Genomic DNA, 24,979 nt, shown 5'->3' on the forward strand with positions numbered 1-24,979 from the left:
CATGCCTGCCATCCACAGCTCCCCTCCTCAGCAACATGGTCATGGCCTTCATTGATTTTCCTGGGCGTCTACAGGGACCTCATAACTGGTTTCCCTGTCCTCACTTTGCCCTAGTTAGAATCACCTTTCTAAACTGTAAAGTGTTTCTAGCATCTTTCCTTCAGTCTTTGGCTCCCTGCCTTCAGGATCTGGCCCCTACTCACCCGTCTTGTCCCCTGTCTTGCCCCTCCTCCCCTCCAAATGGTACTCTCCAGGAATATGCAAGACCTAGTGATTCCTAGGAAGGGCCACTCAGCCAGACCTTTCCAGTTCCCTCTGCCTGGCACGCCCTCCCTTCCCCGGAGACTTCTCACTGTCACTCAGCTCAGAGATGAACCTCAAGAAGCGTTCTGATGCTCATAAGTACCCCGTCTCAGGGTTCCCATTTCACCCTAAGTTTTTCTCCACTGTAATCCTTATGACATCGTGCAGTATTCTTTTCTTTACTTCTCTTCCTCCTTGTTTTAAAGATTAATTTCTTTTTTTGGAGTATAGTTGCTTTACAATGTTGCTAGGTTCTCCTGGACAGCAAAGTGAATCAGCTACACCTATACATAGAACCCCTCTTTTTTTGATTTCCTTCCATTTAGGTCCCCACAGAGCACTAAGCAGAGCTCCCTGAGCAATACAGCAGGTTCTTGTTCATTTATTTTATACATAGTATCAATATCATAGTATCTATGTCAATCCCAATCTCCCAATCTCCTAACCTCCGGATTCATCCCACCCCCTCCTCCTTCTTCCTTCTTTGGACTTTTGAACTCTTTGGACTATGAGCTCTTTGAAGGGCAGAAGCTCTGCCTCACCCGTTGTTGCAGGCCTAACAGGTTGCTTGGCAACGTGGGAGCATGCCCCCCGCCCCCCATGCACGTTCGTTTCACAAGGACGTACCAGGTTCTTTGGAGCAGACAGACGGACAGGATAGGGACACTGCCATTGACTCAGGGGCCTTCTGGATGCCCGATACGGGAGCCTGGCCTGAGGAGACAGCTCGGAAAGTCAGGACAGCAGAGACTGTGCGGACATCTGTCTCACTGGAAAGGTGACAAGTCTACTCCCCAAGGTCCTCCTTAGAGTGGTAGGGAACACCCACAAACAAGTCAGCTCTGCCTCTGCCCTGGAGACTGTGTGATGTAACAAGAGCCACAATCAGACACTAATTAGGCCGGCACGGTATCCTCGCTGAGTCTCTGTTTCCTCATCTGTAAAATGGGGATGGTGACTGCAGATTCTGTGTCTGGCATTTACTTGGTGCTCAGGACATATGGGTCCCCTCTCCAGCTTCTACCTTCCCCTGCTACAATTCTGTCTCCTCCTGAGCTCTGGGTCTTTAAGGTCACATGCAGGAGATTCCAGGCTAGTTTGTATGTGCTCAGAAACTTAGTTGTATCTGACTCTTTGCAACCCCATGGACTGTAGCCCACCAGGCTCCTCTGTCCATGGGATTTTTCATGCAAGAATACTGGAGGGAGATGCCATCTCCTCCTCCAGGGGATCTTCCCAATCCAGGGAATCAACGCATATGCCTTACGTCTCCTGCCTGGAAGTGCTCAGTCCTGGCTGTTGCCTTGGCCCCAAGCAGTTACTCACTTACCCAGCTTCTCTATTTTCTTGAGTCCCCTTTCCCAATCAGCCTGGAGAGATTTCTGCCTGTCTGCCTGCTCCCCTGCCACACCCCTGCAGCTGACACTTGCTGAGCCCTCCTGGCCGGATCGTGTGACTTGACAAGTGTGGCCTTGTCCCTGCTCAGATTTCTCCCTTCTGACCCTGCTTGTACACCAGGCCAGATTCTGGCCACATCCCTGCCCACTAGCCTGACTGGTAGGGGGGCCGTAGGAGGCCAAACTTATAATTCCGCCCACTTAGGAAGGCACTGGGGAGGGGACATTATCCGGGGCCTCTGCTCCTTTCCTCTGCTTTCCAAAACCAACACTTTTGGCACTCTGCCACATGGTATTGGTGGGTGTACACATCGCTGTGGTCCTTTTGAAGGGCAATCTGATAAACTGTCAAAATTTACAATTATGAGGACTTCCATGGTGGTCCAATGGCTGACTCCACACTTCCATGGCAGGGGGCCTGGGTTTGATCCCTAGTCAGGGAACTAGACCCCCCCCACATGCTACAACTAAAGAACCCAATGCTACAGCTAAGACTTGATGCAGTCAAGTAAATTAATTAATTGAGCTGTATCTGTGTCAGTCATTAATTTCTGCTTTAACAAATCATCCTATAACTTAGTGGCTTAAATCAATAATTAGCATTTATTATGCCACACCATTTCTGAGGGTCAGGAGTTCAGAAGTGGTTTAGCTGGTTTCTAGCTCAGCGTCTTTTATAAACAGTCAAAATGTCACTTGAGGCTGCAGTCATCTGAAGGCTTGACTGGGGCTGGAAGACCCATCCCTAAGGTGACTCACTCATGTGATTCACGAGTTGGTGCTGGCTGTTGGCCAGAGGCCTGTTTTCTTGCTAAGTGGACTTCTCCGCTGGATGGTCAGAGTGTCTTCACAGCATGACAGCTGGTCTCTCTCAAAGCAAGTGATACTAGAGGTGTAAGCCACCCACAACATCTTTTAAGACCTCACTTCGGAAATCACGCTCTGTCATTCCCACAATATCCTACTGGTTACACAAGCCAGCCCAATCGGTAGGAAACACTGGGAGCCATCGTGGAGGCTGACTACTACAGAATCAGTCTGGATTCTTAATTGCAAGTAACAGAATCTAAGCAGACTGATTGAAGCAGAAGGAGAATTTCTTGAAAAGACATTGAGGGGCTCATAGAATCACTAGCTGGTTGGGGGACCCAGCAATAGGCAGGAAGCCAAGTGGCTGGGGACCACAGCCAAAAGAGCTCCATGGAGACAAGCCAGGCCTGGTGCCATTGCCCTGGGTGATAAGATCTTTGGGATGCCCTGCTTCTGCAGGTGCTTAGTCCAGATTCAGAGTCTGAGGGGGAGCCCAGTCACTTGCCCATGTGTTGGGGGTGGGAAGGGTTAGTATCTGGACCACCTGTCTTCTGTAAGGGGAGGTCTCCCACCAAGATTCTTATTTTCCACAAACATGGAAAAGTATTTCAGATACAGAACAGTTGTGAATGAAAGGCAGGTGTCTGCTGCAGACATTGTTGTTATTCAGTCGCCCAGTCATATCTGACTCTTTGTGATCCCACAGACTGCGGCACGCCAAGCTTTCCTGTCCTTCATCATCTCTCGGAGATTGCTCAAACTCATGTCCATTGAGTCGGTGATGCCATCCAACCATCTCATCCACTGTCACCCCCTTCTCTTCCTGCCTTCAATCTTTCCCAAAAGACCCCACAAAGGTCTTTTCTAATGAATCTACTCTTCGCATCATGTGGCTCAACTATTGAAACTTCAGCTTCAGCATCAGTCCTTCTAGAGAATATTCAGGATTGGTTTCCTTTAGGATTGATTGACTGGTTTGATCTGCTTGCAGTCCAAGGGTCTCTCAAGGGTCTTCTCCAACACCACTGTTGAAAAGCATCAATTCTTTGGCACTCAGCCTTCTTGATGGTCCAACTCTCACATGTTCTTGGAGAAAGGCTGGGAGCAGAGCAGTAAACACAGTACCACTCAGGTGTTTTGTTCTGTTTTACTTGAGAGATACAACGCCATGTCTCTGCCCACGTCGGCTAAGCTGTATGAGGTCAGTGCCAGGTAGATTTTGGGCAACTGCTTGTATCCTCAGCTCTCAGTGGTAATGAGAATTAAGAAACACATCATGCTTGTTTCCGCATACAACCAGAAAGTCACAAAGGAGACTGTCATCAGTGGGGTTACGTGAGAGAGGAGAGAACCTAAGGGTCCTGAGTTTCCTAGGGAAAGAATCTAGGTTTGAGAGGGGTTTAAATTTTTTCTATTTTATGTTTTTGAATTCTTAAAAATATTAAACTGTAAACACATACTGCTTTACTGTTGCAACTGCTAATAACAGTTACTGAAAAAAAAGGGGGACTCTGACTGCAAAGAAAGTGAGAAGAGCAGTTGAACATGCATGTGGGAACTCTTTGGGACAGCAAAAATATGAAATCCTCAATATGCAAGACAGGAGAAAGAGAATACCATTTTGGGACACACTGTGGGGTGTTTACATGAAAGGATACGTTTATCGTATTCCAAGATCGTTTTTATGATTTAATTTTCTTGGTACATCTGGAGGTTGGAAATTTTTTAAAAAAGTTTAAATATGCAAGTACTTGTAGAATAAAAATGTTTTCAAACATAAAAATGGATCTGTTTCCATAATTATCATCTGAGCAGCCTTTCCTTGCTGTTTCCTGTGCTCTCTTGCTGCCCTCCCTTCCTGTGTCTCCTCTTTGCTTTTCAGCTGTGTGCCCAACGCTGTGAGTTAGGGTGCCAATCTGAGCGGCACTGCCTTCTCCACTAGTGAGCCCATCCTCCTTTTTTTACCCACTTCCAAATGTCTGCACCCTCCCTCCCTCAGCACCTACTCTTTTCTAAGCCTCTGTACGCCCTGCTCCACAGACACACCTCCAGTCTCCAGTCCCAGACGCCTTGATAATGCTACAGATTTGTCATTGCCAGCCAGTCTCTTCCTCCCTCTCTTCTGAGACTGGTTCCTGCTTCTAAGCTGATCCTCCCTGTAACTCCTCTCTGTCCACCAGCTACACTTTTTCTTCCTGAGAGCCTGCCTTATCTCCAGGCTTTTCCTCTCTACAGTTGCTGGTTAGGCATGATTCCCCAGGGTTTCACAGATCTCCTCTCCATGGGTGACTCTCAGATTTTTAGTTCTGACTGCCTCTATATCTCCTTCATTTCAAACTGTCTCTTTAAAATTTTAGATGATTCCATAATGGCATCCCACTCCGGTATTCTTGCCTGGAGAATCCCATGGACAGAGGAGCGTGGCAGGCTACAGTCCGTGGGGTCACAAAGCCTGGCGGGCTGTAGTCTGCAAAGAGTCGGACACGACTGGACAACGAACACTATTAGTTTGCTAGGGCTGCTGTAACAAAGTACCACCAGTTGGGTGGCTTAGCAGAAATTTATTGTCTCAGTTCTGGGTGATAGAAATTCAAGATCAAGGTGCTCTCTGGTTCTTTCAGAGGGCCGAGGAAGAATGCATGCTCCATGCCTCTCTCCCTGCTTCTGGTGGTTTGCCGGCAACCTTTGGTGTCCGTTGGGGTGTAGAAGTATCACATGATTCCTACCTCATCTTCACGTGGAGCTCTCTGTCTGTACATGTCTGTGTACAGATTTCCTCTTTTTAGCTTATTTTCTTTGTTATTTATTTATTTGGCTGCATGGGGTCTTAGTTACATCACATGGGATCTTTGTTGGGGAGCTCGGGCTTCTCTCTAGCTGTAGAACTCGGACTCCAGACTCCGTGGGCTCACTAGCTGCATCTCTCTGGCTTAGTTGCCTAATGGCACGTGATTGAACCCACGTCTCCTGCCCTGGAAGGTGGATTCTTAACCACTGGACCACCAGGGATGTCCCCAGATTTCTTCTTTTTTTAGAAAGAACAAGCAAACCTAATGTTACTCATTTATTTATTTTTGGCTGTGCTGGGTTTGCGTTGCTGTGTGGGTGTTTCTCCAGTTGCAGTGAGCGGGGATGACTCTCTAGGTGTGGTGGGTAGGCGTCTCGTGGCAGTGGCTTCTCTTGTTGTGGAACACAGGTTCAAGGCACAAAGGCCTCAGCAGTTGTGGCACATGGGTTCTGTCGTTCCGGCACGAGGGCTTAGCTGCTCTGAGGCATGTGGGATCTTCCGGCACAACGGTTCGAACCTGCGTCTCCCACACTGGCAAGTGGACTCTTTACCGCTGAGCTGCCAGGGAAGTCCCCAGATCTCCTCTTTTTATAGGGACACTTGTCATACTGAATTTTGGTTCACCCTAATGATTTCATCTTAGCTTGATTACCTCAAAGATCCTATTTCCAAATAAAATCACATTCTGGGGTACATTCTGAGGTTAGGAGGCCAACATATCTTTTGTGGGGGAGGGACACAATTCAATCCATAACAATGATACTTCAGTATCATATTGCTATGTAACAAATTATTCCAAAATTAAGCGGCTTCAAACAACCATTTTATTATGCTTATGGATCTGGTGGACCAGGAATTCAGACAAGGCACAGTGAGGATACCTGTCTTTGCATCATGATGTCCTGGCTTGGATGCCTGGGTATAACTTGACAGCTGGGGTTGGCATCATCTGGTGGCATTTTTCACTCAAATGTTTGGTTGTTGATACTGGGACTTTAGCTGGGGCTATTGATGCGGGCAATTACTTGGGTCTCTCCTTATTGTCTGGACGTTCTCCCAGAATGGCAGCCTCAAGACATTTGGATTTACCATTTGTCAGCTCTTTTTAAAAAATTATTATTATTATTTTACGTCAGCTCTTGCCTTAAAAGGAACTGTGAGCAAACAAACTCCATCACATTTATGGTTTAGTTTTGGAAGGCGTCTTGTTTCACTTCCACCAGGGTCTACTGGTTATGAGGGATTGAGGAGAATTAAACTCTAGTTCCCTGGTGGCTCAGTGATAAAGAATCCGCCTGCAATGTAGGAAACGTGGATTCAGTCTCTGTGTTGGGAAGATTCTCTGGAGAAGGAAACGGCAACCCACTCCAGTATTCTTGCTTGGACAATTCCATGGACAGAGGAACCTGGTGGGCTACAATCCATGGGCTCACAAAGAGTCAGACAACAAACAGCAACATCTGGAGAGGGTAGTGGGTAGGTTCTAGAAGAGTATGTTGAACAGATGTATTTTCTTAAGAAAAATATAATCTATCACAGTTAATCAACCTGTGTTAATTTCAAATTAAATTCATTTTGAGCTAAGCTCCTTACTCCTCCTTCCCCACCAAGGATCTATTATTTTCAACTTCTGTTTCTATCAATGATATAGTAAACCTGAAACTTTGTTATTATACAATGACTAGGGCAGACATAATCTTGAATATTCTTTGGAAGGACTGATGCTGAAGCTGAAGCTCCAATACTTTGGCCACCTGATGTGAAGAGCCAACTCATTGGAAAAGACTCGGATGCTGGGAAAGATAGAGGGCATAAAGGAGAAGGGGCGGCAGGGGCTGAGATGGTTGGATGGCATCACTGACTCAATGGATGTGAATTTGCTCAAACTCCAGGAGATAGCGAAGGACAGGGGAGATCACAAGCTACAGTTCATGGGGTCACAAGGAGCTGGGCACGACTTAGTGACTGAACAACAACAAGGCAGGCATGAGTCTACTGCTGTCATTTTAAAACTACTGTTGGAAGAAACATTGGAGAGACAGAGAATGAAAGGAGAAAAGTGCCCTTCCTGAGGAGTAGGTCATCAAGAATTTATTTGATTGTATAGGTATTGATATTTTTTGAGTGCCTACCGTGTGCCAGGACAACGCCAGCTGCTGAGGATGCAAAGTTGAACAGTAGAGTATGTATAATGGTTAAAAGCAGGGGACTTTTGTTAGCTTTCCTCATCACCATCATGATCATGCCTTAACTTTGTTTCTTGCTCTCTGAAAGCTTATACTGGGTTACAAATATGTCTAACGCACTCTGAAAAATGATTTGGCAGTTTCTGATACAGTTAAACAAACATTTGCCATATAACCACCAATTTCATTCCGAGGTATTTACCCAAGCGAAATAAAACCCTTTGTTCACACAAATACCTGCATGTGAATATAGCTACTTTATTCATAACCTCTCCACATGGAAACAACCCAAATATCCAACTGAGGAATGGATGAACAAACATAGTGCATACATACAATGAAATACTACTCAGCCATGAAACAGAAGAAAGTACTGAAGCATGCAGTAGTGTGGCTGAATTTCAGGCTCTTCCGTCCATGACATTTTCCAGGCAAGAATACTGGAGTGGATTGCTACTTCCTGACCCATAGCTCCAGTGTCTTCTGCATTGGCAGGCAGGTTCTTTACCAGTGAGTCAGCTGGGAAGCCCTAAGTGAAAGCAGCCAGTCTCAAAAGGCTATATGCTCTATGGTTTCATTCATATGACACCATAAGGCAAAATTATAAGGATAGAAAACAGAATAATGTTTTTAGCGGCTGAGAGTGGATGTTAGGGCTGACTACAAAGGGTCATTTGGGGAAATTTTGTGGGAGATAGGACTATTACGTACCTTGATTTTAGTAGTAATTGTACACACCTATTTAAATTTTTCAAAAGTTGCAAAAATGTATACTAAAAATGTTAAATTTTACTGTATGTAAATTATACCTTAAATATATATATATAAAACTGCATACTTAAAATGCTAATTTTTATTGTATATAAATTATACCTTAAATATATATAAAATTTTGTGTATATATATTTCATACATATATAAAATTACAGGCACTGATGGCATAGCCTCAGAGATGTGGCACGACAAGCCACATCAGTAACACATGATTTAGGCTTTCAAAGATGAGCAGGAGTTTTGCCTGTTGGCAAAAGTGGGGTAAGTATTGGGAATGGCATCATAACAAGAGGGAGCAACAAGTGCAAAGGCTAAAACAGACTGGCATATTTGAGGAACTTCATACACGGTCATATCTGGAGCATTAAACTCAGGGGATAGAGGAAAGAAAGGGGGACAATGTGGATGGTAGAGATTCTAGAGTTCAGCAGATTGGGACTGTGAAGAACCTGTTCAAGATTCTGTCTTTCAACAAATTTCCAAGTGATGCTGATACTGCTTGTTCATTGATCATATTTTGAGCAGTAAGAGCATAAAGGTGAAGGGAGAAAGTATTTCAGGAGGTAGGGAGTGGTCAATGACATTGAAAATGGGGAAGAACCAAGTCAAGTTGTGTGTGTGTGTGTGCTCAGTTGCTTAGTTGTGTCTGACTCTTTGTGTTCCTTTGGACTGTAGCCTGCCAGGCTCCTCTGTTCATGGGATTTATCAGGCAAGAATACTGGACTGGGTTGCCATTTTCTCCTCCAGGGGGTCTTCCTGACCCAGGGATTGAACCCACAACTCCTGTGTCTGCTGCATTGCAGGCAGATTCTTTACCGGCTGAGCCATTGAGGAAGCCCTTGAGTTAACATGAGGACTGAAAAAAAAAAAAAATGATAAGGACTGAAAAACTCCAGTTATCAACTTGTAGGCTGAGCAAGCAATGGGTGAACAGTCAGGACTGAAATCACATTAGAATGGTTGATAACTGCTTGCTAGGTACAGAAATCAGGAAAGTACTTAAAACCACCTCTTCTGTGCTTTTTGACTTTTTAAAAAATGAAAGTATTTATTTAGCTGCACTGGGTCTCAGCTGAGTCACGTGGGATCTTTAGTTGCAGCATGAAAATTCTTAGTTGCAGCATGCAGGATCTAGTTCCCTGACTAGAGATTGAATCTTGGCCCCCTACACTGGGAGTGTGGAGTTTTAGCCACTGGACCACCAGGAAAAGTCCCATGTGCTGTTTGGCTTTGAAAGGGAACAAAGAGGTGGAGAGGTGGTTGTAGGGGGAATTGGAAGGTTTTAACACTCAATTGTAAGATGAAAGATACTTGAGTATTTTAAAAGGTAAAAGGAAGGATCCTGTAAATAAGGGAGAGGATGAAGGCACAAGAAAACAATGGGATGACCTGAGAAGGGTAGGGTCACCTTATGTACCAAAGAAAAATACAGGGTACCCAGTTTAACGTGAATTTCAGAAAAGGCAGTGAATAATTTTTTAGTGTATGTCCGTGATGCTGCTGGGTGGCCTGTATTTTACCTGGCAATCTGCAAATAAAGAGATATTTAGGCAGAAGAGCTATAGCCCGAGACGCACTAGGAGGGACTTGATCTCTAAAGTCCTCCCCAGCTGTCAGATTCCAAGACTCTAGAATGAATTCCCAGTTCTACCAGAACCGTTAACAAGCAGACAAACTGCTTTGCATTTCAGCGTGTCACGTCCCCGTTTTTCTCTAGGATGGCTAATGAGCAGGGAAAAGGCGGAACGAAAACCTGTGGAAAAGTTCTGGTGTGGAAAATCAGCTCCTAAACGATGCAGAGCTTTCTGAACTGCTAATGGGCTCTGGACTGGGCGCACACGACGGTGAGTCACATGGCGACTGGCCCAGATCCAACTATGGATACCAACTCCACTCAACTCAAGGGCAAGCGGGGAGAGCTCTGGCCCAGGGACTCGCAGGCGCCTGCGCTCTGCCGCGGCCCCGCCCTCCTCCCGCCTGACATCCGGGGCTCGGGCAGGGGCGTGTCCGGGGAAGACGGGAGGGAGGTGGCGGAAAGGAAGGACGTCGTGGGAGGCTGGAGGAGCGGGGAGGGAGGAGAGGAGGGGCGGGGCGGGGGCGGAGCGGGGGCGGGGCGCAGCCAGCGCGCTGTCACGTGACGTGCGTGGCGACGTGTCGGCCATCTTGTGTTGTTGAGGCTGAGGACTGACGGGTTCCGAGAGTCTCCCCTGTCCCGGACCGCAGGTAACCAGCGACTCGGTCTCACTCCCTTTGCCCGGCTCCGCTCCGCGGCCCGGGCTCCGCCGGCCTGCCTGGCTCTCCTGGGCCTGCCGCCCGCTCTGGCGTCCCCTCCGCTCCGGCCCGACCCGGCCCAGCCGCATGGACACCCCCAGGCCGCCCGGCAGCCGCCTCGGCCGGCTGGGGCGTCAGGCGAGCGGACAGGTCAGGTGCGGGGCGGGAGGGAGCCGCCTCCCCGGCCGGGGGCACGCCGGGCCCTGGCGCGTCTCTGCCGTCGAGCTGGGGAGCCCTCTCCTCCCGGGCCCGTTGGCATCGCAGGGGGAGCCGAGGAAGGGAGGAGGGTGATGGGTGGACAGTGTCAGGCCGGCTCGCTCAGGGCCAGAGAGCTCGCCTTTCCGCTACCTGCTTCTCCGGGCCAGCCGCCCGCCCAGCCTCGGGGTGCCCGGGGTAACAGCTGCTGCGGCCAGACAGCTGCTTCTGCCCGCGCTCCTCCTCACACCTGGCCTCGGGGAGATGCGCCCTTGCCTGCCTCACCGAGCATCTGCGCTGGGGAGACTCCTTCCGCGGCAAGAGGACCGGGTCTGGACCAGGCCCGAAGCCAAGGTGGAGCCATGATCCGAACCTGGGACGGAGGTCGGGAAGAGTAGGACAGAACCCATGGCAGCTTTGGGACCCGAGCCTTCACGTCAGGTTGAAATGGGCATTAGCCTTGAGTGACCGCGGTTCCCCACGAAAGCACTCAGAATCAATTCAGTTTTCTGGCTGAAACATAAACCAAGCGACCAGGGAAGAGGGTATGGAGAGGCAGATTGTCTAACCGTGTTCGGGAACCAGTTACGTTGCTTTGCATTTATCTAGCACTGGGTTTTTGTTTTTTAAAAAATTCTTTCTTTCCCTGAAAGAACACTTAAGCACATCTATTTTCTCTGTAAGAAAGGTAAGTATTTCAGTTTAACTTGCGAGAGATCGAGGAAGGGGCCGGAACCTGTGACCAGCTTCTTATACAGTGTTGTGTACCTTGGATTATACTTACTCAGTGTTTTATACCTTGGATTACAGGCAGTTTTGGTTACCCGTGTGTATGCATGGAAGATATTTTCCCCTTACATAGTATTTACTTTTTAGAATCTAATGATTTTCTAAATTAGAAAAAATTGTCACCGTTTTTGAACACTTAACTTTTATCCTAGTATTTGCAGCTCTGGCCTGTCAGAGTTTGTTGATTTTGAACACAAATATGTTGCCTCATTCCTTGATGTTTTTATGCGTTTAACTAGTTAGTGTAGTGCTCAAAGTGGAACATGTACATTTCTGTCCCAACAAATGTTGACTTCAGTAGAAGACACTAGAAAAAAGTTTAAAAAGTGGGATGTATCTGGAAAAATGTCACACAGTTCTTAATGTCACACAGACATTTAACAATGGAAAGTACACAGGTAATGGTCGTGATTCACTAGAGAAGAAAAGGCTTTGAACCTTTTCTGTACTTGGCCTTTTCTGTACATTTTAGGATTTTGAGACTGAAGGAGGGAGAAAGTACTATGTGCTTCCATTCATTTCTTCTGTCATTTGTGCATTAATTTATTTGAAAAATATTGAGATCATACCACACTATTAGGTGCTGGGAGCAAAACAGACCAAAAATTCCTGTTTCTGTGGACCTCATTCCTAGACAGGTAAATACATACTTTTAGGTAAGATATACTGTAGTGATAAGTGATGTGGGAAAAAATGAGACAGGGTAATGGGATAATAGGGATTTGGGGGGAGGGGTTCATTTTAGAAGTGCCCTGGGAAGGCCTTGGTGGGTAAAAACTAATATTTGAGGAAAGACTTGACACAGGTAGCGGAGCTAATCCCTGTATCTCTCTGGAGGAGGAATGCCCCAGGCTAGGAATCAAGGGCAAAGACCCTGTGGTAGAAACTGAAGTGAGCTGGTCAGGTGTGGCTGGGAAGGTACCGAGGTAGTCAAGCCAGAGAGGCGCTATCGCAAGGAACCTACTAGAAGAAGTGTGCTGGCTCATTGGTCCTGATGAGTAGAGTTGTTCAGCTGTCCTGGAGTCTTTTTCCACACCTCTGTGACTCTTGGAAGTCAGAATCTGGAAATTTGGGCCAGTGTGCCCACCCCTTTCTCCCCAGCAGGACATCCTTCCCTGCCCCAATTGGAAAAATTGAGGGGGCTCATATATTTCAGGAAATTGTTAGGAAATAGCTTTCTCAAAGTTTTTAAATGAGATTGATGATGACCTGCCTAAAAGGATTTTTCAAAAGAACTTGCTTTCTAAAAAGAGGGTCTTTGAAATATTTCAGACTATTTGAAAATGTAGAGAAATGAATTTCCTTTGAAATTTAGACACAGATCATTAAGAAATATATCCTGGAAGAAGTGTTTTAACTCACATTTTTAATGGTAAAGAATTCCTTTTAATGATTTCTGTGTTGTCCAGCCTAGTTTTAAATTCCTCAGGGACTGGTCCACTAACTTGTTTGTATATCTTTTATAGCATCTTACATGTGTAAAACTTACTGTGCTGAGTTATTTGTTCATCAACTTTGATCTTTCAGACTAGTTCTTCAGTAATTTTATGATAGTAGACTTTTGTTGGTTTGGAAATTTTCTTCTGATTTTCTTTCAACTTATTTCCATATTCTTATTACTGAGCTCTCACAAATGTCTTCTTTCATTTTAATTCACTTCAGGAATTTAATATTTTGATTTTGAAATGCTTTTGTTGGTGAGTTGCATATATGTAAAATAATTTATCTTTGCTTGCCTGAAAATAATGTGTCGTTAGGAATTACAGCTTCAGGGATAGTGATGCTAGGGAGGAGGTAGTGTTTTTACAAATTGCCTTCCTCTCTTTTGTTCCTTTGGTGAGTTTTTGAAATGACAGTTCCAAATTATGTCTTTGATGTCATATTGGTTCATTTGCTCGCATGACTCTGCATTTTAATATTCCATATGTCTTTTTTTTTTTTTGACCTTCACATTGGAAGATGACACTCTTGGTAGTGATTGCCATCTGGGGGAACCATTTTGGATGATGAGATTATTACTGTCTTGTTTATCTTTCTCTTCTGAAGGATCTTTGATTTGTGCCATTTTTGAAGACTGACTTCATTTGTAGTTCTCTGTTAGCCTCTAATAACTAAATTTTCGGTACTTTTCTGTTTTATTCTATCTCTTATAGATTATAGTGGGACCAGTCTCATTAGGTTGAATCTCCAGCCTATGTTGGTGTTAATCCAGGTATATTAGAGGCAAGTTCAATGTCTATTTTTCTTCAGCAGTTTGAATTGCCTTAACATGACTTGGCCATTGTTGTTAAAACTCTGAACCCAAGTTTTTTTTTTTTTCCTCCCCTTAACCCCCACTAGATTTTATGGTGATCAGGTCTTAGGATTTCCATTCACTTTTAATGCCCTGAAGAATTGCATGTCTTTAAAAATATAAGTAAACATACAACACATACAAGTTAGACACTTATTATTTCTTGACCAGGATTGCATTTTATCATTTGTTTATGCTCTCAGATGACTGAGAAATGTACTAGATTAATTACACAGGAATACAAAAATGTTACCTTTCTTGAATTGCCCATAATTTTACTTGAGGTTGAAAGAGAAGAGGGGAGATTTGAAAAACAAAAGAATATTATCCTGTAGCCAAAATTAATTTTATAAAAATACTTTCAAAGTATGATATGCTTCCTCACCTTAAGTAATTAAGTAAAGAACACACACCTTTTATATTTTCTGGTTAACTAGAGTTTCCTTGAACTTTGTTTATACTTAAAACAGGAGATAACAGTAGAGCTTGTTCTCTTGAGTTAGGCCCAGAGAAGAGTTTGTTACCTAGTTCTCCCCTCTTTTGCTTCTGCTTGCTCTTATAAAATGTAGAGTGCAGTGGATAAAGTTAGATGACCTTTTGCACATTGTAACATGGCTACTTTTTTTCAAAATTAAAGATGAAAGTGGCTTTCTCAAGTTGTTTTCTTGCTTGACAGTAAAATTGTCAACTTTAATTTTTAATTATTATTTTTTGACTCTTTAGAAGCAGCCTTCAAATCATCATTTGAATTTAGCTAAGAAATCTCTTGAAGCTATTGTTTCAATTTGTCACTTGAAATAGCATCGTCTTGTGGACGTTTAAGATATTGTCTCTTCAGAGCCTTAAAAGGTGATTTTGATTTTGCATCTGAAAGTACTTCTGGAGCTTTGCTCCTTGAACATTTTGGCAGTGGTCATACATCTTGGGGCTCATTGATTATTTGCATAGGATACATATTGTATTGCTGTCTTGCTAGCTCTCAGTTTTCTATCAGATATGTGGTAGTTTTGAATGAAAATGCCAAGGAATAATTTCCTGAAATCTTATAGTGGTGCTCATTTATTGGCTTCATCAGAATCACTTGGAACTTTGGTTTAAAAAATATATTTTAAAGTCGCATTTCAGAGCTACTGAGACAGACTATTTAGAGTTTAGGACAGGGACTCTGGATGAAAAGCATGTCAGGTAATTATAATATTTTAACCAGGTTTGGAATCCAGTTTTTACAAAGCATATTCATTGTAAAAGTTGTGTTTTTAAAGTTTCCTAAGAGATTGCTGGGTCATTTACTGTGATACTTTTATTATTTACAGTGTTAAAAGGACCTGAACAAAGTCTGCTCAAACTTCCTGCTGTGAACCAGCAGAACTTTTGAACAGGTGAGTTTTGAAGGGGAGCACAAAACTGAGGGCTTATGCAGAGAATTTTTGCTTTTAAGGCTCTGGTTATTTTTGTTCTTTTTATTTCTCCAAACTTACAGATAGTAAATAGAAGCAATTTCTCTGGTACCATTCATATCCCTTATGAACCGTAAGAATAAGCATACCTTTTCTGCATTGATCCTGGTATGAATTTGTGTCTTAAAGTATCATAATGATTTTTCGATGACATAAGACAGGAAGAGGAGTCATCTGAGGGGAGAGGTAAGAGGGTATATTAAGGAACCCAAGAGCACTTAACTTCATGAACAACATGAACCAGGAACTGGGACGGATTCAGGAGACAAAGTAGTCCAGAGAGCACTTTTTTCCCTGCTGGCTAGTAGGTATTATCTCATATCTCTTTGTATCTTGCTTTAGTTGTCTTTCCACACTCTGGCTTTTTCTGCTTTAGCAAACACAGAAGAAAATTGCCACCTCATTCCTGGAGCCACATATATAAACTCAAGCTTTAGTGTCACTAGCCAAATGGTTACTAGCTCGGTATCCCCTTTTCAGATTGCTGAGAGGGAAAATTTGATAGATTGAACTTTGTCCAAATTTCCGTCATTGTTCTAGTTAGTATGGCCATGGGGTTGGGATCTTGAAAGGTCCCACTCCTAAGAGTGGCGGCAGGTCTCAGAGAAGGTGGAATGTTGCCTTTTCTATGCAGAATCACACAGAAGCTTCTAGATGTTTTCCCTTTTCCTCGAAAATTTTCCTGTATTTATCTTGGTGGTTTTAATTTACGTGTCCTGAAGAGTTAAAATACATGTGTATATTTTGGTGAATGAGGCCTAGTAGGTCTAACCAACCATTCTTGGAACAGTTGGTTCCAAGTGCAGTGTTTTAACAAAATTTCTTGGTTTTGTGGGTTCAGAGGATCATGTGTGATAAAGGTTTTGTAAAGAACTATTAGCAGATACGAGGCTTAGTTTGGAAAAATTAATTGGTTATTTAGTTTACATTGATTACTTTGATAAATTTTAATTTGTACTTTTTACATAACACTTGGATATGAGGAGGTCTGTAGAGGATTTGAAGGGTAGGACTTCTGTATATGAATCTAAATTCACATTTGAGTGGTAGCAGGGATTTTTACTTTTGGGAAAGAATCAGGGAGACAGCATAAACTTGTATTATGTGTTTTTGTATACTAGAGTTGCTAAGTATTGAAGAAAAACTTTTTTTTAGTGGAGCATTTAGAAGTCCTGTTTATTTTTTTTTGTAGCTTGTATGTACTTGGTGACATCTAATTGCTTAAGTCATCTTTTTATTACTCAGATCTTGTTATGCTAGTAAATTAATATATAAAGATTTTGATGAAAAGAATAGGGATTACTTTTATTTACTTTTATTAAAAGTGACCTGTTACAGAATGATTTGTGGAGTGACAGACCACAAATGTGACTTCCTATGATATGTGTTTTGTTTTTTTTTTCAGGCAAGATTTCTTTAGCAGATTGCAGCTAAATTAAAATTTTTTTTTATTTATTTTTGGCTGTGCTGGGTCTTCGTTGCTTTGTGTGGACTTTCTCTAGTTGCAGAGAGCAGGGGCTGCTGTTCATTGTGGTGTCCGGCTTCTCATTGTGTTGGCTTCTCTGGTTGGGGGAGCACGGGCTCTAGGTGCTCCAGTTTCTAGGAGCCATGGGCCATCTAGGGCTCCTGGGCCGTAGATCATGGGCTCAGAAGTTTTGGGACACAGGCTTTGTTGCTCTGTAGCATGTGGAATCTTCCCAGACTGGAGATCCAACGCCTGTCCCCTGCATTGGCAGGTGGATTCTTACCCACTATGCCACCAGGGAAGTCTGCTAAATTAATTTTTAAGGTAGAAGAGTCCTTTCTCATATTGTTCATTTTCTTTATAATACACAAGTTGAGGTAAAGCATGTTCAAGGCTTTGTGGGGCTTAAAAAGTGTAAACTTGCACAGGCTTTGGGGAGCCCTCTCTGGAAAAGATTGGCTTGTGGTGAGATTATCAAATAACATGGTCATGTTTATGGCATTGTAATTTTTCTTGACTAGTTTATTAGTTGCTAATTTTATTCTCCTTTCACCAAAAGGGGGGAAAAAGAAACATTTACATATTGTTCAGAACTATAAGGTGGGGAAAATGACAGTAACAGTAATAGCTTTTTGTGTGGTGATACTGTGCCCAGAGTGTTCTTTGGAACAAAGCTCTTTTTATTCTAGTTGTTCTGAACCTTGAGGAAGTCTTCGGAGCTCTGGTCTCTTCAGTAATGGTCCTTTGGTTGCAGAGACTGACAGAATTGTCAGAGGTACTGTTTTGGTACCTAGTAATTGGTAAATCTTGGCTCAGTCCTTGAAGAGATGGTTACATCCAGGGGATTTCATGGTTAGCCCCTTAGGAATTAAGATGGTTTTGCCCAAACCATGGCTAATTGAGTAACTGGATGAAGTCATCTTGCAGGATCGGTAGGTCAGAAAGCCTTAATTCGTGTTCTAGAATCTGACACTTTTTAATCTGTTATATTAATTTTGCTATTGTTAATGAAATTTCTGATAGTGTGCTCTGAGAATATGTATTCTTCCCCAACCACAGGGCCTGGGTCTTCCCCTAGTAGCTCAGTGGTAAAGCATTCACCTGCCAGTGCAGGAGACGCAGGAGAAATGGGTTCAGTCCCTGAGTTGAGACGATCACCTGGGGAAGAAAATAGCAACCCACTCCAGTATTCTTGCCTGGGAAATCCCATGGACAGAGGAGCTTGGCGGCTACAGTCTGTGAGGTCTCAAAGAGTCAGACACCACTGCGCATGCATGCATGCAACCAGAGGGCAGAGGGGCTCACTGTATTGCTTGAGTGACGAGAAGGAATAGAAATTGGAGGATAGTGATAGTGGGACAGTGGGAGATTGGGAAAAGGAGAAAAAGTTACTTTCACAACTAAATTCCTCTGAAAATTGCAAGGAAATGGGAGGAAGAAAATAACTAAGGAGTATTGAGCACTGTGTCAGTATTTAGAGAAAAAGCTTGTGGTCATTAAACAGAAGTGTGGGTTTAATTTTCTGTCACTTAACTACCTGTAACTCTAGATAAATAAGTTAACTTCTTGGAACCTGGTTTTCCTTACTGGAAAATACATCCTGTGGTGATTTGGGAATTAAAAGTCTGCGCAGTACAGTGTCTGGCATGTGGTGTTGATAAATAGACTCTCAGTGATTGGTAGCGGTTATAATTTTATTACTATGCAGATAGATACATTTTGATTGTCAAGTGTCATATTTTAATGTGCATAGAGACCTCAGTGGGTTCTGTTTTTAAGTCTTTTGTCTTTTTTGTTTTGTTTTCAATCCAACAAATTATTTGAATACCTGCTTTGTTCCAGGTGCTGGGCTAGCCATAGTGATGAGCAAAACACTCAAAGTCCTGTCTTGTGGGTCTCACAGCCTAGTAGTAGAGGCAATAAAGAAATCATATAAGTAAATCTCAAAAATGTGAAAAGTTTCTCTGTCTTTTGAAAAATACATTTTTAACCTGAGATACTTTTGAAGTGTCCATTTGGATCTTGGTATTCTTGTCATCAGGGATGTTTTATGTCTCTTGATACTTTCAAGTGTATGTGTGTATGTTTGTTTAAGTTAATTTATACATTTGTTGTGTTATATTTTCCTCTTTCTCTGAGATAGATGCTCTCAACTTTTTGATTTTAGATCTCCTTTACCTTCGTAAGAATTAGAGGACCCCAAAGAGCTTTTGGCTTTTCAGTTATATCTATCTTCACCACATTGAGAAATTTCAATTGATTTATTGATTTAAAAATAGCAACAATTTCTTTACATGTTAACATAAGTATATTTTTAATGAGAAATACTAGTTTTCTAAAATATTTCTAAAAAAATTTGCTGAGAAGAGTGACACTGTTTTCCCTTTTTAAAAATTGCTTTTTATGTCTTACTTTGTAGAAGGCAGCTGGATTCTCATAGCTGCTTCTGCATTGAGTCTGTTGCTGTTTATTACATTAGTTGAAGTATATGAAGGAAATTCATCCTCATGAAGCCATGTATGTAGTTGGAAAAGGGAGGAATATTTTAAGAGCTTTTTCAGATAATTGCAGATTTGCATTGATATTGCACTAAAATTGGACAGCTAGTAGTTTTTAAAGGTTAGTTGCATTGTGAAATTTGAATTACTATATATCAGTGCACTTTTATATTCCATTATGTTAAAATCTGTTGGTCTATCTTGCACATTAAATGGATATTTTACATTACACAGTATCCAAAAAAACCTCCATACTTGTTAATACCAACGTGCATCAGAAAATCCTTTACTTATTGGAAAGTATAAGTACTAGTAAAATCTGTCAAACTCATGGTAGTGAATGGAAGTTTTCTAAAATTTTAACTTTTGCTTGAAAGCTTAAGTTTTATAATTGGCAGCAAATAGTTGTTCTCCTTAAAGTGACAATCTCGCCTTGTTCATTTTTGAAAAGTGTCTGGTATATACCTAGGTTTGGATGATTTTATTTGTGTTTCAGCGCTTTCAATTCAGTGTGTTTCATGAACGGAAGTAAGTAGTTGAGCTTCTAACTCAAGGGCATCTAAGTGCCTTTCTTAGAGATGGTGGTGTGCAGCAGAAGTACGTCATGTATACTTCTGACTTCATCACATTAGGAATATTAAAAAGATGTGTACACAGAAACCAAGATTAATTGGCAGCTTTTGCTGCTTTATTAAGGGCATTCTTAAGTAAACCTGGCTTTTTTCTTTCTCGTGAGTATATGGCACATGGCAGTGAAGAACACGGTGGGTACTAGCACAGTTTGGTACCATTACTTGGAATGGTGCTAAAGCGGTCAGCGGTTTACCCACGACTGGTGCAGTGCCAACATAGTGAAAAATGCAGAGAATATCTTAAAATTAACAGATTTGACATCTTGGATACTTTGAAAGAGTTTCAGAGAATTGCTCTCTGGTGAGTGAAACATTTTTCAGTGTTACATTTATATATATTACATTGACTTTTTAAAAGCATTTTCAAAAAGTAATTGTTTGAATTAGAAACTGGAATAAACATATTGGGGGTGTTTAGATTTCAGTGAGGGTTTTTAATTCTGGGTAGAGGTATATCTGTTCATAAGTTGTAGGCAGTTATAAAATACTCTTCTGTATTGGTCCCATTAAAAATAGTCATCTACGCCAGCACTGTCTAACAGAATTTTCTGCTGTGATAGAAATGTTCTGTATGTAAATCTCCACTGTCAAACACTGTAACCACTAGCCACATGTGACTGTTGAGCACTTGACATGTGGTTAGTGTGACTGAGGGAACCTGCAATTTTTAAAATGCAGAAACCTTTACTTTTTTATTACAAGAACTCAGTAGGCTTTACTTTTTTAATTAAAAAAAATTTTTTTTGGCTGTGCATCTTGTGTGATTTTAATTCCCTGACCAGGGATTGAATTTATGCCCCCTGCAGTAGAAGTTAGAAGTCCTAACCACTGAACTGCCAGGGAATTCCCTCGGAGGCCTTGTTTTTAAGAATAGTTGTAAAGAGAGAGGGGATAATGTATACATATAGCTGATTCACGTTGTACAGCAGAAACTAAAACAAAACATTATAAAGCAATTATACTCCAGTTAAAAAAAAAAAGAACAGTTTTAGATTCACAGAGAAATTGAGAATATAGTACAAGAGAGCTCCCATAGTATACCACACCCAGTTTTTGTATTGTCAGCATCTTACATTACTGTCCTGCATTTGTTATAACTAAGTAATCAGTATCGCTTATTCACTAAGTTTATTCAGATTTCCTTAGTTTTCCCTAGTCTGTTTTTTTGTTTCGGGACCCTGTCCAGGATACCACATTACATTTAGTCACATATTCAATCCATAGGCTCCCCTTGGCTGTGTTAGTTTCTCATACTTCCCTTCTGTTAACAGTTTTGACAATTTTGAGGGGTACTGGTTAAGTATTTCGTAGACTGCTTCTCTGTTGGAATTTGTCTAATGATTTTCTCCTGGTTATGAGTCATGGGTTTTTGGGAGGAAGACTACAGAAGTAAAGTGCCACATCATATATCAAGAGCATATACTGTCAGCGTGATTTATTACTGTTAATATTGATTTTGATACTTGCTTGACTGTTGTACTTTGTCAGGTTTGACTACTGTAAAATTACTTTCCTCCCTCTTGGAGGAGCTAGATTTTAAATTTTAATTGATTTAATTTGATATAGCTACATGTGGTTAATAGGAACTATATAAAATGGCACAGTTCTGAACAGTGTTTCTCAGTTTTAAATATTATCCAAAACTTTATTTAACCTCTATTTTAATAGATGTAAAGAAAGGCAGTTTAACATAAAAGAAATATAAAATGTTAGTCTTGTAATGCATTGCTTTCTGAGGAGGCAGTCTGCTTTTAGTAAGCTTAGTGTTTTTCAAAATTAACTTTCTGAGGTTTCATTTATATTCAATAAAATGTCCTCATTTTAAGTGTACTCATGCTGAGCGTACATTTGATAAGATTTGATAAGTGTATTTACTTCTGTAACCATAACGACAATCAAGATATATAACATTTTCATCACCCCCAGAACTCTCCTCCTGCTTTTTTGCAGTCCTTTTCCTTCTCCCACCACTAATTTATTTTCTGTGACTATAGATAATTTGGCCTCTTCTGCCAGTTTTATGTAAATGGAATTATTGTGTATGTGTTCTTTTTGGTTCTGACTTTTGCTTAGTGTAGTATTTGTGATATGTCCATGTTGTTGCATGTATCAGTAATTAGGTGTTTTTTTTTAAGTGATGAGAATATTCCAAGGTATGTTTATTGTAGTATTCGTTTATCCATTTATCTTGCTTTGGAGCCGTTAGGAATAATTCTGACCTTAGTTTCATGGCAGTGGGTAGTGATTCAGATTGTGCTGGATTGCAGTGTTCATTTCAGTGCTGTAAATTCAAATTTGAATTCTTTTTAGGATGAGAAGAGAAGCCAACAGAGCATCTATAGTATTTTTGAAGATATGTCATAAGTATAATTAACATAGAAATAAATAGTATTTTTTGTTAAATTTCATACAATAATGTGTGGTAACAGAGAAGTAGACAGTTTTGACTTATGATTTCCTGGGGAGGTGGGGAAGGAGTCCTTTGTTCTTTAGGATAAATGTTTAGTAGTGAAGCCTAATTTTGCTTCATGAATTTTTGTCATTAGTAGATGTGTTAACATCATATTTTAAGAAATATTTTTAAAAGTTTGCATGTTTAAAAATGAAGAGAGTTGGTATCGTCATACAGGTGGGTGCAGAAGGAAAATGTGTTTTTTGCTCTAATAGGTGAATTTTTCCTTTTATTTTTGTACCTTTAAGTTATTTTTTAAAAGGAGTTTATGTTGCAAAGAAATAAACTTCCTTTGACATTTATGTTGGGATTGTAAAAGTATTTCAAACAGACAAGGCATGCACTTTTTGTGGGAATTAAAATGTACTTTGCTGTAAAAGTAATTTAAGAATATTGCTGCAAGTTATGAAAACAGAAAAACAATTATTAATCCCACTTCATGAGCATGTCTTTATTTGTTCTGTTTTTTAAGACAGTTGGCCCTCTGTATCCATGGGTTCCACATTCTTGGATGTGGAGGGCAGAGTGTAAAGGATTTGCGCATCCCTGAATTTTGGTATCGGATAGGGTTTTGGGACCAGTCCCCCTCAGTACTGAGGGATGACTGTGTGTACAGTTACACTCTGTGTGCAAACATTATTGTACTTGTATTATGTTGAGGGAATGTGCTGCTTTTTACGGATTGCTTTCAGTCTTTTATAATTATAAGTGACGTGGTAAGTGTGATTCCTCTCTCATGTTTGAACCTTTTCATTTTTTTACTTAGCTTTTTGCTAAAGTTTGAAAAAATGAATTATTTTAGCTTAGTGCCTGAGTCTTGCTTCCTTTGAGCGTGGACTTGTTTATAGTCTTAAAAGTTGATATATTTATAGATTATGTTATCAAGATAGTGGTATAAGATCTTTTTAATGACAAATTTAAGTAGGGAGTGAATTTAGTATTATCAGAAGATTTGCCTTTAAAATAGTTTTGCTTCATGTCCATTAAAATATTTTTACTTGTACTCTTTTCCCCCCTTAGCTAAACCATTTATGGTTTATTGTAACCTTTTAAAAATTGAAGTATAAAATATAGTAAATATGTGCACAAATCTGAAGTGTATAGTTGGAAAATTTTTTACATAATGTATCAGTTCTGTAGTCACCATCTAAATCAAGATAGTGAGCATTTCTAGCACCCCAAAAGATTTTCCTTTTCTCCTTCCCAGTAAGTAGTCCCTGCTTCCCTGGTGAACAGAGTTCAGACATCTGTCAGAATTGATTATTTTACCTGTTGAACATCATAAAAGGAATGTTACAGTGTATATTCTTTGGTGGCTGGCTCCTTTTGCTGAACACTGTGACTGATACTCAGGCAATGTTGTTGCAGGTATCAATTAATTCTTCCTTGTTGGTCAGTATTTTGTTGTGTAAATATATATAATTAAAAAAAAAAACTTTATTTTGAAATAATTTCAAACAGAAATACAGAAAAGTTGCAAAAAATTGCTTAAACTTTCCATATGCCCTTCACCCATTTGGTTACCATTTTTAACATTTCCTGATAATAAAACTGTAAAATTTTTGTAGAGATGGGAGTACTAAACTACCTTACCTGCCTCCTGAGAAACCTGTATGCAGGTCAAGAAGCAAGAGCTAGAACTGGGCATGTAACAGAGGACTAGTTCAAAATTGGGAAAGGAGTACATCAAGGCTGTGTATTGTCACCCTGCTTATTTAACTTATATGCAGAGTATATCATGAGAAATGCTGGGCTGGTTGAATCACAAGCTGGATCAACAACCTCAGATGTGCAGATGATACCACCCTAATGGTAGAAAGTGAACAGGAACTAAAGAAAGAGCCTCTTGATGAAGGTGAAAGAGGAGACTGAAAAAGCTGGCTTAAAACTCAACATTCAAAAAAACGAGGATCATGGCATCTGGTCTCATCACTTCCTGGCAAATAGCGGGGGAAACAGTAGAAACAATGACAAACTTTATTTTCTTGGGCTCCAAAATCACTGCAGACCGTTACTACAGCTATAAAATTAAAAGATGCTTGCTCCTTGGAAGAAAAGCTATGACAAACCTAGATAGTGTATTAAAAAGCAAATGTTACTTTGCTGACAACGTTCTGTCTAGTCAAGCTATGGTTATCCCAGTAGTCCTGTACGGATGTGAGAGTTGGACTGTGAAGAAGTCTGAGCACCAAAGAGTTGATGCTTTTGAACTGTGGTGCTGGAGAAGACTCTTGAGAGTCCCTTGGACAGCACGGAGATCAAACCAGTCAATCCTGAAGGAAATCAACCCTGAATATTCATTCGAAGGACTGATGCCAAAGTTGAGGCTCCAATACTTTGGCTACCTGATGCGAAGAACTGATTCATTGGAAAAGACCCTGATGCTGGGAAAGATTGAAGGAAGGAAGAGAAGGGGACGACAGGATGAGATGGTTGGATGGCATCACCAAGTCAATGGACATGAGTTTGAGTAAGCTCCAAGAGATGGTGAAGGACAGGGAAGCTTGGCATGCTGCAGTCCATGGGGTCACAAGGAGTCGTATATGACTTAGGGACTGAATGGCGTATTTTCTTTACCTCTCATTTTCTTTTTTCTTTCTCCACATATGCAGATATATATATAATATTAATTTTAAATTTTTGTAGTTCTGTTCTATTTGAGAGTCTGT

General features: G+C 41.3%; 1 protein-coding gene across 8 annotated transcripts in view; it reads left to right on the forward strand.

Annotated features, from left to right (window-relative positions):
- Positions 1-10,390: 10,390 nt before the first annotated feature.
- The window catches only part of GIGYF2 (GRB10 interacting GYF protein 2), a 129,803-nt gene continuing 115,214 nt past the window's right edge, over positions 10,391-24,979 (forward strand). For 3 of the 8 annotated variants that reach the window (XM_043878985.1, XM_043878986.1, XM_043878987.1), the window contains exons 1-2: positions 10,392-10,481; positions 15,120-15,185. The gene's annotated coding sequence lies outside the window, so the exon portion shown is untranslated. Of the gene's footprint in view, positions 10,482-13,666; positions 13,737-14,529; positions 14,656-15,119; positions 15,186-24,979 lie in introns of those variants that run through there. The other 5 variants (XM_043878982.1, XM_043878984.1, XM_043878989.1 and 2 more) reach the window with 5 other exon arrangements.

This window comes from Cervus elaphus, chromosome 20 (genome assembly GCF_910594005.1).
Source record: "Cervus elaphus chromosome 20, mCerEla1.1, whole genome shotgun sequence".
NCBI classification, from domain to species: domain Eukaryota; kingdom Metazoa; phylum Chordata; class Mammalia; order Artiodactyla; family Cervidae; genus Cervus; species Cervus elaphus.